Source organism: Sarcophilus harrisii, chromosome X (assembly GCF_902635505.1).
Source record: "Sarcophilus harrisii chromosome X, mSarHar1.11, whole genome shotgun sequence".
NCBI classification, from domain to species: domain Eukaryota; kingdom Metazoa; phylum Chordata; class Mammalia; order Dasyuromorphia; family Dasyuridae; genus Sarcophilus; species Sarcophilus harrisii.
Window position 1 is genome coordinate 23,479,533 of NC_045432.1, and position 14,735 is coordinate 23,494,267.

General features: G+C 43.8%; 1 pseudogene; it reads left to right on the forward strand.

Annotated features, from left to right (window-relative positions):
* Nucleotides 1-13,648, forward strand: part of LOC100913823 — a 45,657-nt pseudogene extending 32,009 nt beyond the window's left edge.
* Nucleotides 13,649-14,735: the final 1,087 nt, after the last annotated feature.

Genomic DNA, 14,735 nt, shown 5'->3' on the forward strand with positions numbered 1-14,735 from the left:
GAGGAAGAAGAATTTCAGCTGAGAGGGGGGGGTGGAAGGGGGTGCCACAAGAGGTTTGAAGAGAGAAGAAAAGGATGGGAAGACCTGCTGTGGAGGGTAGGATCGTGAATTGATAAGAGATATAATATGATTGCCTACAGATAAAACTGTCACTCTTTTGGTACAGAGAGTCCTAGAGAATCATCCACAAACCTCCTTGAAACAACAGCTTTAGCAAAGTTGCAGGACATAAAAGAAACCCACACAAATCATCAGCATTTCTATGTATTGCTAACACAGCCTAGCAGTAAAAGATAGAAAGAGCAATTCCATTTAAAAAAACCCTGTAGACAAAATATTTGTGTGTCTACCTGCCAAGACAAACCCCAGGAACTATATGAACACAATTACAAAACACTTTCACACAAATAAAATCAAATCCAAATCATAATAAGATCGTCTAGCAGCAGAGAAGGCCCAGCTGAGGTTGTGTAACTTCTGGACCAAATCAGAATGCTTCTATGATTTTCTCCACCTTCACTCAACAGCACATGTGGAGGAGGTAAGACAATCTTTTGTGGGATTATTTGTGGGAGTATTCCAAGGCTGAGACTTGGATAGGACCCAGTCAGCAATATAGAGGTCTAGATATTCAAGAATGGAAGACCATATACAGTTTAATTGTATCAACAATTTACAAGGGATTAAGATGGTGGGAGGAGTGGCTAGTTAAGGGATGAAGGCACAGAAGATAATTGAAGGGTCAAGGGATTGGAGATAATGGTGTGGACAAAGAGTAGGATTCTGTAAGCAAAGGCAGAGGAAGAGGTGAAAAGTCAATAGGTTGTGGTTGGAGAAGGGGATTTTAGAATTTTTCATCATGGAATTGGTATAGCTGTGAGTGATGGCAAGGTCAAAGATATAACCATATTTGTATGTAGCTGAAGTGAGGTGGAGTCAAAAGTGAGTAGATTGAGGATCTGGGTGATTAGAGTGATAGAGTCCTGAGGGCAGCAGTTGAAGAGGAAAGAATAATTGTGAACCATGTGCCAACCTGACTGAGGAGAGAAAAGTAGCTACCTGATAATCTATATACAACAAGCTGGCAGAATTTTGGTTGGGTGTTAGATAAGAATAGCATAAACCTCAAGGGGAGAGAGGTGACAAGAAGTAGGGGGAGAATCTGGAAATGGCAATGGGAAATGAGGAATATTTTAACTCTACCTTGAACAGCGAACTGAGCATGAGAGAAGGTGCAGCCAGGAAAGGTGACTTGAGAGGGTGTCATCTAGGATAGCCAGGTTTCAGTAACACCTACAGTAGAAATGGGCGAAGAAATAATTTAGAATGAAAGGAAATTTGTTGCCTTTGGAATAGGTATTCCACAAGTCATAGGTTGGATGACATGAGAGTTACTTAGGGGTGAGAGGGTGGAGGAGGATGGGAATAATTAATTGTGGTATGGGTGTGGAATGTAGTTTGGATGATAATCTTCAGGGGTTCAGAATCACTGATTAAAAGAGCATGATCAGGTGTGTAAATATTCATTACTGGAGGACACCAATCCTCATCCCCATGGAAGTTGGAGATAAGGCTGGAAGAAGTATAATATGAGATGGGAGTGCAACATTCAAATGGTAGATGGGAATCCCAATTTTATTAGTCCTCTTTCCTCTGAGGAATCAAGAGGTAAAAAGTCAAATCTGTGCAATAAATAAGTCAGAGGTCCCATTCCCGACCAGCTTTTCTCTTCCTTCAAGAGGAAATGGCCCCAAACAGGAACACCTTGAAGCAAAAAGGTAGGTTGCTCCTTTTTGCATCAGAGATTCTTCACATCTTAGTTGAGAGATTGGACTGGTTGTAGGGGGTAGATGTTGTCTTGTGTTTGTACAGGAGCCCCGGAGAAGGGGTTAAACCTACCTCATATTGGAGAAGCACCAGAAATGCTGGGGAGTTCTGTCAAAGATGTTGGGATACCAGAGTGTAAGCAGCTCAGATTCTGAAAGAATTCAAGGTTGAAATTATTGAGGTAGAGTATTTGACTTGGTCAGGAAGGAAGAGAAGTTAATACATGCCACTTTTTTCAAGTTAGTAGTCTGGAAAGAAAGCTTAACTTTTAAGAAAATTTGGGTTGCAAAGAAAACTAAAATGCAGAGAGAAGAAGAGACAGTCAAGAGGTAAAATGGAGACACACAGGGAGAAAATGCAGTTGTTTTTCCTAATGTCATATCAGTTTCCCTTTGTAATCTTGGGGAGCATAAGTATCTCTAAAATAAAAAAATGGCCCCATTCTCGACCATGCCTGCTCCCCCAGCATCCCAGAGAAAAATGAGATGTGAGTATTACACTCAACATCCTCAGAGAAGGACATTACCTTTGTCAGGACATTCCCTATCTTGGGCCCAATCAAAAAGCTACTCAGTGCGGGCAGCTAGATGGCACAGTGGATAGAGCACCAGCCCTGAAGTCAGGACAACCTGGGTTCAAATCTGGTCTCAAGACACTTAACACTTCCTAGCTGTGTGGCCCTAGGCAAGTCACTTAACCCCAATTGCCTCAGCAAAAAAAAAATAAAATAAAAATAATTTAAAAAAGAAAAGCTACCCAGTGCACTTAAATGATCCATGAGTGTCCCCCTAAATATCTAGGCTTCTGGGGATGTCTGCTGCTGCAAGTGAAACCCCAAGAATATTGGTTTTTGGTTTGTTATTATATTTTGTTTTTATATAACTTATATCTGATCTGTTTCATTGACGAACTTTTCCATTGCTTACCCATTTCCAAGTCATTTGAAATCTGGTAGAGAGACTTGACAGTTTCTTTTCATTATTACTATTGCAATTCTTGACCTTTCATTCGACCATATTGTTGAGTTCAAAAGGAGACCCCAAAAGATTGGGGTTGCACACTGGTGTCACAAAGTATCTCAAAAGAATTCGCAGGCTTGAGCCCATCTCCAAGTCAAGGGGCAAAGTTTATTGTAATTATAATGCCAATTGAAACAGACTAAGTTCCACAAGGGTTTAGCAAAGAACCAGGAACAGGGAGACAAACTGATCTAGTTCTTCATGTCATTGATATGCTAATTTTATGGCCCAGAGGTAGAAGTAGGAGGGGTCTCAGGAACATGGTTCTCACTGACCAACAGATCATGTATCTGACAGTCAACAATGTTTGTAGAACTAGGTACTGCCAAGGCCCAGTGACCTCAGGGGTACTGCCACATTTTCCCTAGAAGCTGTATCCCATCTTTCCCACCTCAAGTAGTCCAGACCCAAATTCATTTGGGACAAGGGATGGAGATCTCATCTTTTGGAGCTGCTTCAGGCTGATAAGGAACATAGAGCTGGCCTGCCCAGTGGGGTCTAGACTGAGGAGGGGAGACAAATGACTTGAGAGTGGTGGCAGCAGCATCCAGGGAGTTCTGAGTATCAGAATCATGTAGCAGACTACATTCAGGGGTGACAAGTAATTGTAAATTCATGGCTTGGAGTCTAGAAGAAACAAATCTCACAGCAGTTTAAAAATTCAAGGGTCAAAAATGAGCAAAAAAAAAAAATAAACAAAAGTAAAATTAATATGGGATTACTAGGGGTAGTAACCAGGAACCCCACCTAGAGGAAGATTTAGAGGGTTAGATGAGGCTATCATTGATGTCTCACAGACAATTTTTCCTAGGATAAATACCAAAGAGCATTTCCCCCAAATTCCTGCTTGGTCTCCTCAAAGGAGTAGGAGCAATGGGTGAAACAGTGGCGTTATAGGCAGTGAAAGGAGTGCTCAAGTGGCTTAGGCTGCAAGCACCATAATGTTTAAAAGGCATTAAGCATTGGGGAGGGAGGATAATATGCAGAGTGAAGATAATTAATCTTAAATGGATTTGATCTTTTAGCAAAAACCTCTGAGCCTTTTCAGTCTTATAATTTTTTTACCCAATTTACCCAGTTAGTAAAGGTGTCAACAAAAACCAAAAGCAGTTTGAAGCCCCTGCTAGGGGACATATGTGGAAAATCCATCTGCCAGTCCTCCCTAAGTATGTTCCCATCCTCTGGATAGGCTTCAAGATGAGGGGGTTTAAGAGCCTTTTCAGGCTTTACCTGGGCACAAACTGGGCAGGCATGACAGACTTGTTTAATTGTTTCTCCTAGCTTGTGACCAGTGAAAATAGGTTTCACAAGGTATTGGAAAACATTTTTTCTCCAAGGGAGTAGCTTAGTGTTGGCCAAAGAGAATTTTCCACTGGCTGGCCTCTGGGATTAGAAGTTGGCCAGAAAGTGTTTGAAAGCACTCAGAAGGGGAAAGGATGTACCCCCTTTCTTTAGCAAGGGCTTGTTCCTGGGGAGTATAAGAGTCAGGGAGTTGGCGAATTAAAGGTGCCATGGTCAGGGGCAAAATAGACAGCAGCACGAGCAGCTGAATCTGCAAGCCTGTTTCCCTTGGCCCGAAGTGAATCCCCCTTCTGTTGTCTTTTAAAATATAACAGACAACTCTCTAAGTCCATGGACAGCTTGTAGTAATTGTTTTCCTGCATACTTAATGGAGAAATGTTTGGCTGTCTAAAATTCCCTTTCTTTCCATATAGCCCCATGAGATGCAAAATATGAAAGGCATATTTGGAGTCAGTATAAATGTTCACTCTCACTCCTTTCCCCAATTCTAAAGCTCTGGGGAGGGCAAAAATGATCTGAATTTGGTGGGGAGTTAGAAACTCCAATGGTTGGCCTAGGGTGAGCTTAGAGACTTCTTCAATTAGAAGGGCTATGGCAGCCTCTGCTCTAAGGCAGGGGAGGGTCTCCTCAAAGAAACCATTCTTTGAAAAGCCTACAAAATCCAGTCATGCCCAGGAAAGTACACAGCTGTTCTTCTAAGGTAGATTCTGGAAATGATAAGATTGTCCGATTCCTTTCCACTGTAAGAGGATGGGAAATGGGAGTTAATTCATGGCCCAAATGCTCAAAAGACTGAAAGGTAAAGTGGGCCTTTAGACAAAGAAACTTCATAGCCCTGGGGGGCCAGGAAGTTAAGGGGTTTTGTGGCATCAGCCAGAGAACCCTTTCAGGTTGGGCAATATATCAAGATATCATCTACATACTGGATAGCCAGTGCCTGTCCAAGTATATAGGAGTTCTCACAGAAGCCCTTAGCTACCTCCATATTATGAACATGAATGTCCATGTTAATTCTTGTTCCACACAGTAATTACCAATTTTAGGTTTAACATGATGTAGCTCCAAATAACTTATTTAACGATTTTAGAATTTTCCAAAATAATAGCCAAATAATTTTAGCTGTAATTTCCTCCTAATTTTCTAGCCGAGATGAAAATGCCTAATTCTCTAAATTACATATGCAAAATATTATAAAACAGGATTAGCGAGGATAAATACACTTTCCACTTTTTAGTTGTTCAGTTTATTCTGTCCCCAAGCTGTTGCAGCTTTGGAAGTACTCAGGGAGGGTTTCTATTCCCCAGAATTGAGAAATGGTCTTGAAGTGGACAAAAGATTAGCCTCCCCTCCCTTACTTGAGTCTTAAGTCAAGGGGTCTCAGGCTTGCAGAGAAATGTTTGCTCAACTAGATTAAAGGAAATGTTTTGTTCTACGAAGTGCTTGCTCAACCATGCTCTGAGAAGTGTTTATTCTATAGGATGCTTGCCTAACAATGTTCGATAACCCTGACCTATTCCAATAATCTATGTCAAACATCTGCCATTGTATTCCAATAATCTATGTCAAACATCTGCCATTGTATTCCAATAATCTATGTCAAACATCTGCCATTGTATTCCAATAATCTATGTCAAACACCTGCCATTGTATTCCAATAATCTATGTCAAACATCTGCCATTGTATATTCTCCTTACATTCTGTAAGCCCCCTGTTTTTCCCCCTATAAGCAGAAAGTAGAGTCACTATTTAACATCAAATGTAACTGCAAGGCTGAACAAGAATGCTTATGAACCTGTCTCTATTTCTTTTTGGGATGGAACTCTACTAAGAGGTCTGTCCCAGCCGGTAATAAATGCTTTTCAAAATTACGAACACCTTAGCAGTCCTGAATTTTATTGCCTGGGCTGTTTCATTTGGAGGTCCCACCGAGATAGCCTTTGACCCGGTCTGACAGCCAGTCCCTCTCCCTGGAGGGCAAAAGAGGTTACGGATCCTAGGGGGTGGTCACCGAGAGACGTTCCTTGGCCCCAGTTTCCAGTAATCTCTTTCTGCGGTCCAAGAGAGTGAGACCCAAATTTTTGAATTCGGTTCAAAACTGGCATAGAGCGTTCAGATTTTGAGGGGCCCCTGCAGCTGCCTGATAATTTTTGCAGCCACCTGTCTGGTCTGGTGAGTACTTCTGTATCTGTAGCAAGTGGCTAAGCTGGATACAGTGTCAAATGCCCTTGCTGACTTCCAGCACACGGGATGCCGTGTAATGGTTCTGAGGGTCTAAGACACGTCTGGTCTGATCTGGTTCTGAGCACCTTTTTGGGGGCATTTTTTCTTGGAATATGTGTTTTGTGTTCTGTCTGTGTGTGATTAGTCTGTCTGTTCTGTTGGTTGTGGTCCTTGTCCTGTGTGTCCAGTGTGATTGTTTGTCTGTTGGTTGAAGAGCTCTGTTAAAGTTTTAAGATAAAATCGCCTGTTTTAACCTGTTGCACTAATTCATAAGCAAAAGCCACAAGACAAAGTGGTCAAAAGACTTTTCCCTTAGAAATCAGGGGATTGTCAAAGTTCTCAAACCCTGCTAGTAGAATTAAACAAAAAGGGTAACAAGAACCTACCTGATTTAGATTCAGCAGATGAGACTTCATTTGGGCAGACACCCTTACTAACAACCTCCACAGGACGCTGGGAGAAGGTCCTGATTGTTTCTTTACGGTGGTACATTGCCGCCCTTATCTTATGTTTGTGCTTTGTTGGTCTGTGTTTCATCCTTGTCCTTTTCTGCTCTAATGGGTCAAGGAGCTTCTTAGACCCCGACTCCCCTCCAGGAGGTTCTTGCAAATTTTAAACAATTTCATGCCATAGCACGGGGTATGGTTTGAAGGTCAGTTCTGGTCAACAACAAGACACTCTGCCATCTGGAATGGCCCACCTTTGCAGTGGTATGGGCCCCTGAAAGAACATTTGACTTGTTCAGTCAGAAGGCCCGTAAAACAGAATATCTTTGGGGAACTGGGTCCTCTGATCAGATCCCATATATATTGGCTTGGTTGGAGTTCAAACCCCCTTCTAGCAGAGTCCAGATAAAAGTTCTGGACCATCCTAGTACTGGGGTCTCTGAGACAAAGAAAACCGCTACAAAATCTGAGAACCCAGGTGGTATGGACACTCTAGCTCCCCCAAACCCTCTGTATTCTGCTTTACCTTCCTCTTCAGAGACCCTAGACCCAGTGGATTCTCTTTCTCTGTCCCCTCTTGATTCCTCTCCTTCAGCTGCTGTTTATGTGCCCCCCGCCCCATGCTCCTCTTCTGCTTTTGTGTTATCCCCTCCCCGTACTAGGGGAGGCTCCACCTACTGAGTGTTGGAAGCCACAGATTCTACCTCTGAACACCCTTCCATTCATTCCACTCCTACTACCCTTGTGGGTTTGTCCCACACAGCACTTTTCCCCTTGTGACAGATTCCTCCCAGTGGGAAACAGGCTGGCCCCTTTATGGTATATGTTCCCTTCTCCACCAGCGATCTGTATAATTGGAAGCAACAAAACCCTCCCTTCTCTGAGAAACCACAATCCCTCATTTCCTTATTGGAAACTGTCTTTTATACCCATCAGCCCACTTGGGAAGATTGCCAGCAACTCCTCCGTGTTCTCTTCACAACCGAAGAGAGGGAAAGAATTCGGGGGGAGGCTCGAAAACGGGTCCTCAACCCGGACGACCACCCCACAACAGATTTAGCGCATCACCTGTGCCTCCTGCCCGAATCCCGTCCTGATTGGGACCCCAATACCGACCAAGGTAAGGAGGCTCTTGACAGGTATCGCCAGCTTCTGTTAGAAGGGTTGCGGGTGGCAGCTAGGAAATCAACATGTCTAAACTTAGTGAAATTAGACAGGGCAAAGATGAATCCCCTGCAGGGTATTTAGAATGCCTCATGGAAGCCTACTGAACCTACACCTCTATAGATGTAGAAGATCCCAACAATCGGCGGGTGATTGTTATACATTTCATGTCCAATTTGGCTCCTGATATCCATAAGAAAATCCAGAAGTTGGATGGGTTTGAGGGAAAGACGGTGACAGAACTCTTAGAAGTGGCCAAGAGAGTTTTTAACAATAGGGAAGACAGCTCTGATAAACAAATCAAGACTGTCGCCAAGGCAGTGGTTGCCATGTTGACTGAAACTCAAGCCCAGACCCCTGGTCCCAGAGGACCCCGAGGAAACGGGAGTTCCAGATTCACCCGGAAGCAGGGGTGGGGATGGGGTATGACTAGGTCACACCTGAGCTGGGACCAATGTGCATATTGCAAACAATCTGGTCATTGGAAGAATGAACACCCGAACCGTCAGCCCGGTGAACCACTACTCCCCCTTGATCCCCAATAGGGAGGCCCTGGCTCCATAATGATAATGCCTTTAAACGCCCAAGAGCCGAGGTTACTGCTAGATGTTGGGGGTCATCCTGTTTCCTTTCTGGTTGATTCAGGGACAGCTGCCCAAGTTCAGGAAGCCACAGGAAAGTCCCAGTGCCACTCACTACTTCCCGAACCATAAACCATAGACCCTTCTGCAGGAGGTCTCTCCCAAGTAGGGGATAGGGACAGTCCGGCATGATGAGGAAGGAATGCGACTCTGTCCCCTTCCCAAGGTTTATGCACCCGTTCATGTACACAGCTATGTTTATTAACAAAGGGGTTTGTTGACTTTGGTGGGAAAAGAAGTGAGGAATAAAGATCAGATCCAAGCCTTGCTTGATGCGCAATGGCTCCCAAAAGAAGTCTCAGTAATACATGTTCCGGCCCACACCAGACAGCAGGACCCGGTTTCTAAAGGGAACAAAGCTGCTGATGCAGCACCCAGGGTGGATGCAACCAGAGATGTAATCCCTACCATCTCCATAGCTACAATCCAGAGACCCAAGGGAATTCTATCCCCACAACCAGTATATCAAGACAACTGTGCAGATGGGATGATTGGACTAGATGGGTGGAGAAGAACACCCCAAGGCCAAGTAATACTTCCAAGAACAATGCTCTGGCCCTTCATAATGAGTATGCATGACCTTACAAACCTGGGGGGCACTCCACTCTATGAACTCTTACCCCGCCACTTTTACAGTGCTAGGATGAAGCAGGTGGCAGAATCAGTGGCAAAGAAATGACTGGAGTGTACCAAAATTAACCCAGCCCCACAATAGCCAGTCCTTGCAAACAGACCCAGGGGTACCCTTCCCAGTGAACATTGGGAAGTGGATTTCACTGAAATGGAGACAGGAGTTGGGGGATACCGATACCTCCTGGTGTTCATAGACACCTTCACTGGATGGCCAGAGGAGTCCCCTACAAAATCCAAAACTGCAACAGTGGTAGCTAAGAAGTTTTTCTTTGAGATAGTTCCTAGCTTCAGACTACCTAACTCCATCGGATCAGACAACAGACTGGCTTTTGTTTCTCAGATAATCCAAGCTTTATCCAGACTTTTGGGAATTAGGTGGAAACCTCACTGTGCTTACAGCCCTCAGAGTTCAGGGCAGGTAGAAAGGATGAACAGGACTATTTTTTAATAGCTTTTTATTTACAAGATATATGCATGGGTAATTTTACAGCATTGACAATCGCCAAACCTTTTCTTCCAATTTTTCCCCTTCTTCCCCCCCACCCCCTCCCCTAGACAGCAAGTTGTCTAATCCATGTTAAATATGTTAAAGTATAAATTAAATACAATATATGTATATGTGTCCATACAGTTATTTTGCTGTAGGAAAAGAGTCGGACTTTGAAATAGTATACAATTAGCCTGTGAAGGAAATCAAAAATGCAGGTGGACAAAAACAGAGGGATTGGGAATTCTATGTAGTGGTTTGTAGTCATCTCCCAGAGTTCTTTCCCTCTGTGTAGCTGGTTCAGTTCATTACTGCTCTATTGGAGCTGATTTGGTTCATCTCATTGTTGGAGATGGCCATGTCCATCAGAATTGATCATCATATAGTATTGTTATTGACGTATATAATGATCTCCTGGTCCTGCTCATTTCACTCAACATCAGTTCATGTAAGTCTCTCCAGGCCTTTCTGAAATCCTCCTGCTGGTCATTTCTTAACAAACAATAATATTCCATAATATTCATATACCACAATTTATTCAGTCATTCTCCAACTGATGGGCATCCACTCAGTTTCCAGTTTCGGGCTAAAGCAAACTGGGCTGCCACAAACATTCTTGCACATACAGGTCGCTTTCCCTTCTTTAAAATCTCTTTGGGATCTAGGCCCAGTAGTAACACTGCTGGAACAAAGAGTATGCACAGTTTGATAACTTTTTGAGCATAGTTCCAAATTGCTCTCCAGAATGGCTGGATGTATTCACAATTCCACCAACAATGTATTAGTGTCCCTGTTTTCCCACATCCCCTCCAACATTCCGGATTATCTTTCCCTGTCATTCTAGCCAATCTGACAGGTGTGTAGTGGTATCTCAGAGTTGGATGAACAGGACTTTCAAGGAATACATTATTAAACTTAAGCTTGAAACTGGGGAGTCCTGGGTGAGTCTCCTTCCCTTTGCCCTCCAGGCCCGGTGTATTCCCAATCCATCTTGTCTCTGTCTCTCTCTCTCTCTCTCTCTCTCTCTCTCTCTCTCTCTGTCTCTCTCTCTGTGTGTGTGTGTGTGTGTGTGTGTGTGTGTGTGTCTCTCTCTCCTTTTGAAATTCTGTTTGGGGCACCTCATCCTATTGTTCCCCATGTAGGGGAACAACCCCCCCTCAATTTCACTAATAAATCTTGGCTTAAGTCCTTACAGACTCTATCGGAAGTCCAGAGTGCTCTAAAGAACTTGTACCGTGCTGCAGCCAAACCTGCATCTCCTGAGTCTCTGACAAATCTGGACATCGAACCGGGAGACTGGGTCCTCACCAGGAAACTGCCCCGAGGATCTTCCCTGGAAGCCAGGTGGATGGGACCTTACCAAGTGATACTTAGTAACCCTTCAGCTGTGAAAGTAGCAGGACGAAAAGCCTGGATTCACCGGTCACATATCAAGAAAACAGAGGCCCCGGACATCTGGACATCCATTCCCACTGGAGACCTGAAATTGCGCCTAGTTAAGCAATAATGTTTTTCCTGATTTCTGTCTTGTTACCCCTAGCTTTAGGGAATAACCCTTACCTCCCTACTCGATATAACTGGACATTGACTCGAACCAATGATGGGACAGTAGTAGCCTTCAGTGCCACATATGGCCAGCCAATCCTATATTTTGATTTATGCTCCCTGCTAGGCCCTGATTGGAATATAGCAAATGATTGGGGGAGCAAGAATACAATGACTTGGTCTGATGATGAAGGGAAATGGAATGCAGATCCAGGGTGTGGGAAAGGGGTGCCAGCACCTGATGAGCATGAGCGGGCCCTCCGGGATCATGGTTTCTATGTATGTCCCTCAGATGGGCCTTCAAAATGTCAGGGAAAAGATCAATTCCATTGTGGAACCTGGGGTTGTGAGACCATTGCCAGTTGGCTGGGCAGGGAGGGCAAGGACCCAAATATCAATCTGTTACGAGTGAGCCCTAAAAATCCAAACTGTAAAGTAGGTTCTTGTAATCCAATGACCCTTCATATCAAAACTTGGACCGCCGACTATTGGCAGACTGGAAAGTCATGGGGATTCCGAGTCTATTCAAAAGGATATGATAATGGGGGCTATTTCACCTTACAGAAGACCACCCTACTGACTCCCTCCCTTTCCATCGGGCCTAACCCTGTGCTTAATGATCATATTCTTGAAGGAAAATCGGCCTTGCCCTCACCACCACCTGTATCCCATAGCCCTAATGAGGTATCTAGTAACAAAGGGTCTGGGAAGAAAGGCGCTAATGAGGTGTCCAGTTACAATATGTCTGGGAAGAAAGACAATCCACAAGCCCTACACCCTGGCAGCCTAGACCTTTCCCCCATGCTGGGCATCATGGATGCTGTCTTTGCTTTCTTAAATCAGACTAGCCCTAACTTAACCTCCTCTTGCTGGCTGTGCCTTAACCCAGCACCACCATTCTTTGTAGGGTTAGGGACCACAGCGGTCTTGGGCGACAATGACAGCTCCATCCGAAAGCAAAGTCTGTCGGATACATATATCGGCCCCGATCCGCGTTGTAGAGGAAACCGACATCCACCTGTCCTGACCCTACGAGATGTAGAAGGCAGTGCTACTTGTTTAGCATCCCCGAATTTTCAGTGGTCCCGATCCCCTTACAAGGAACTGTGTCAGTTTAGGTTGCAGGTTTCTCCTGCTGACCATTCTTCCAATTGGCTTTTTGCCCCCGTTGCCACATGGTTTGCCTGTACCGCAGGATTAACCCCTTGCATCTCGGAGCTCAGGTTCCATCAGAGTACTGAACTTTGCATCCTGGTACATGTTTTGCCCCAAGTGTTCCTTTATTCTGAAGAGGGAGCTGAGGAACATTTTGGATTGATTCGTTCAAAACGAGCGGTACCCGTATTGGTTCCGCCGCTAGTAGGGATAGGTGTAGCAGGCTCAGTGGAAGTAGGAACAGCAGCTCTGGTTAAGGGGAACACAGATTTCAACCTCTTGAGCTCTAAGGTAGATACAGACATCAGAACACTGAAAAGTCTCGTTACTCATTTAGAAAAATCAGTGGATTCCCTAGCGGAGGTTGTGTTACAGACCAGCCAAGAGTTAGATTTGCTGTTCATGAAGCAAGGGGGACTGTGTATGGCGCTGGGAGAATCTTGTTGCTTCTATGCAAATCGGTCAGGTGTCATTAGGGAATCGCTCACCTCCTTTCATAAGCGGTTGGATGACCAGGAGGCCAGTCATAAGGATTCAATGTATCGGTCACTCTATAAGTGGTCCCCCTGGCTGACTACCCTCCTTTCAGGACTTGCAGGTCCAGTCCTCTTGTTTGTCCTCTTCCTCCTCATAACTCCCTGCATAATTAAGTGCCTCACCTCTTACATTCAGGATCGCATACAGACCCTGAAACTTTTCCTCCTCCAGATGACTTATTTCCCATTGGCCTCAGATGAGTCACAACTATGAACGTAAAAAGGGGGGAGTGAAATGGACAAAAGATTGGCCTCCCCTCCCCGAGTCTTAGATCAAGGGGCCTGGGGCTCACAGAGAAATGTTTGCTCAACTAGTTTAAGAGAAATGCTTTGCTCTATGAAGTGCTTGTTCAACCATGCTCTGAGAAGTGTTTATTCTATAGGATGCTTGCCTAACAATGTTTGATAACCCTGACCTGTTCTAATAATCTATGTCAAACATCTGCCATTGTAGTCCAATAATCTATGTCAAACATCTGCCATTTGTATTCTCTTTACATCCTGTAAGACCCCTTTTTTTCTCCCTGTAAGTGGAAAGTCGAGTCGCTATTTAACGTCAAATGTAACCACAAGGCTGAACAAGAATGCTTATAAACCTATCTCTACTTCTGTTTGGGATGGAACTCTATTGAGAGGTCTGTCCCAGCCGGTAATAAACGCTTTTCAAAATTACGAACACCTTAGCAGTCCTGAATTTTATTCCCTGGGCTATTTCAGTCTCAGGAATTTGGTTATCACTGAGCAGCAGATTATGCATCCGATGATCAGCAATGTTTATGGAACTAGACACTATCAAGGCCCAGTGGCCTCAGGGCTACTGCCACATTTCCCCTAGAAGCTGTATCCCATCACTATGAAATTAGTTATTTTCCCAGCTTTGTAAAATATAACTTTGACAGTTTAATAATACAATATAAATTAAATAATCTAAATCATATTGTCATTTTTTGGTACTGGTTAAATATACACATGAGCAACTAATGTTTATCTCATCATTCAATTTATCTTTTTTTTAATCAGTGTTTTATGTTTAGATTATATATAGCATTCCTGATTACATCTTACATCATGTGAGTGTGTGTGTGTTATTTATATACCTTCAGTAAGTTGGGGTCCCAGACCAATGTTTCAAGGTGTCTCAAAAGAATTTGTAGGCTTGAACCCATTTCCCGCCAAAGGGCAAAGTTTATTGTAATTGTGATACCATTACAAGCTTTCTAAATTCCAAGAGAATTCATCAAAGAAACAAAAACAGAGACATTATCTAGTTCTTCATGTTATAGATATGGTCATTTTATGGCCTAAAGGTAGGACCAAGGAGTCTCTGGAATTTGGTTATCACTGACCAACAGACAGTAATGTTTATTGACAGATTGTTAGCACATTTGTATTCTTACGTTGGGTGAGGGAGTTCTCTGAAATAGACTTCAAAGCCAAAAGATTTAGAACCACTGATTTGTTATTAGAACAGAAGCCCCCGAAGGTCATGGAACCTCAAAATCATTGCTGTCTCCTCTAGAAGCTATATTACATAATTTCCTCTCTCAAGCAGTCACACCCCAAATTTATTTGGGACAAAGGGGCAAAGGTCACATATTTGGGAGCTGCTTCATGCTCATAAGGGGTGTAGAGCTGTCCCTGCCTAGTGGGGCCCAGACTGAAGAGGGGGAAGCACACATCTTGAAGATGGCAGTAGGAGTATTCAGAGGGATGCTGGGTGTCAGAATCAGTCAGCTGATGTTATTTAAGGTGAACAAAT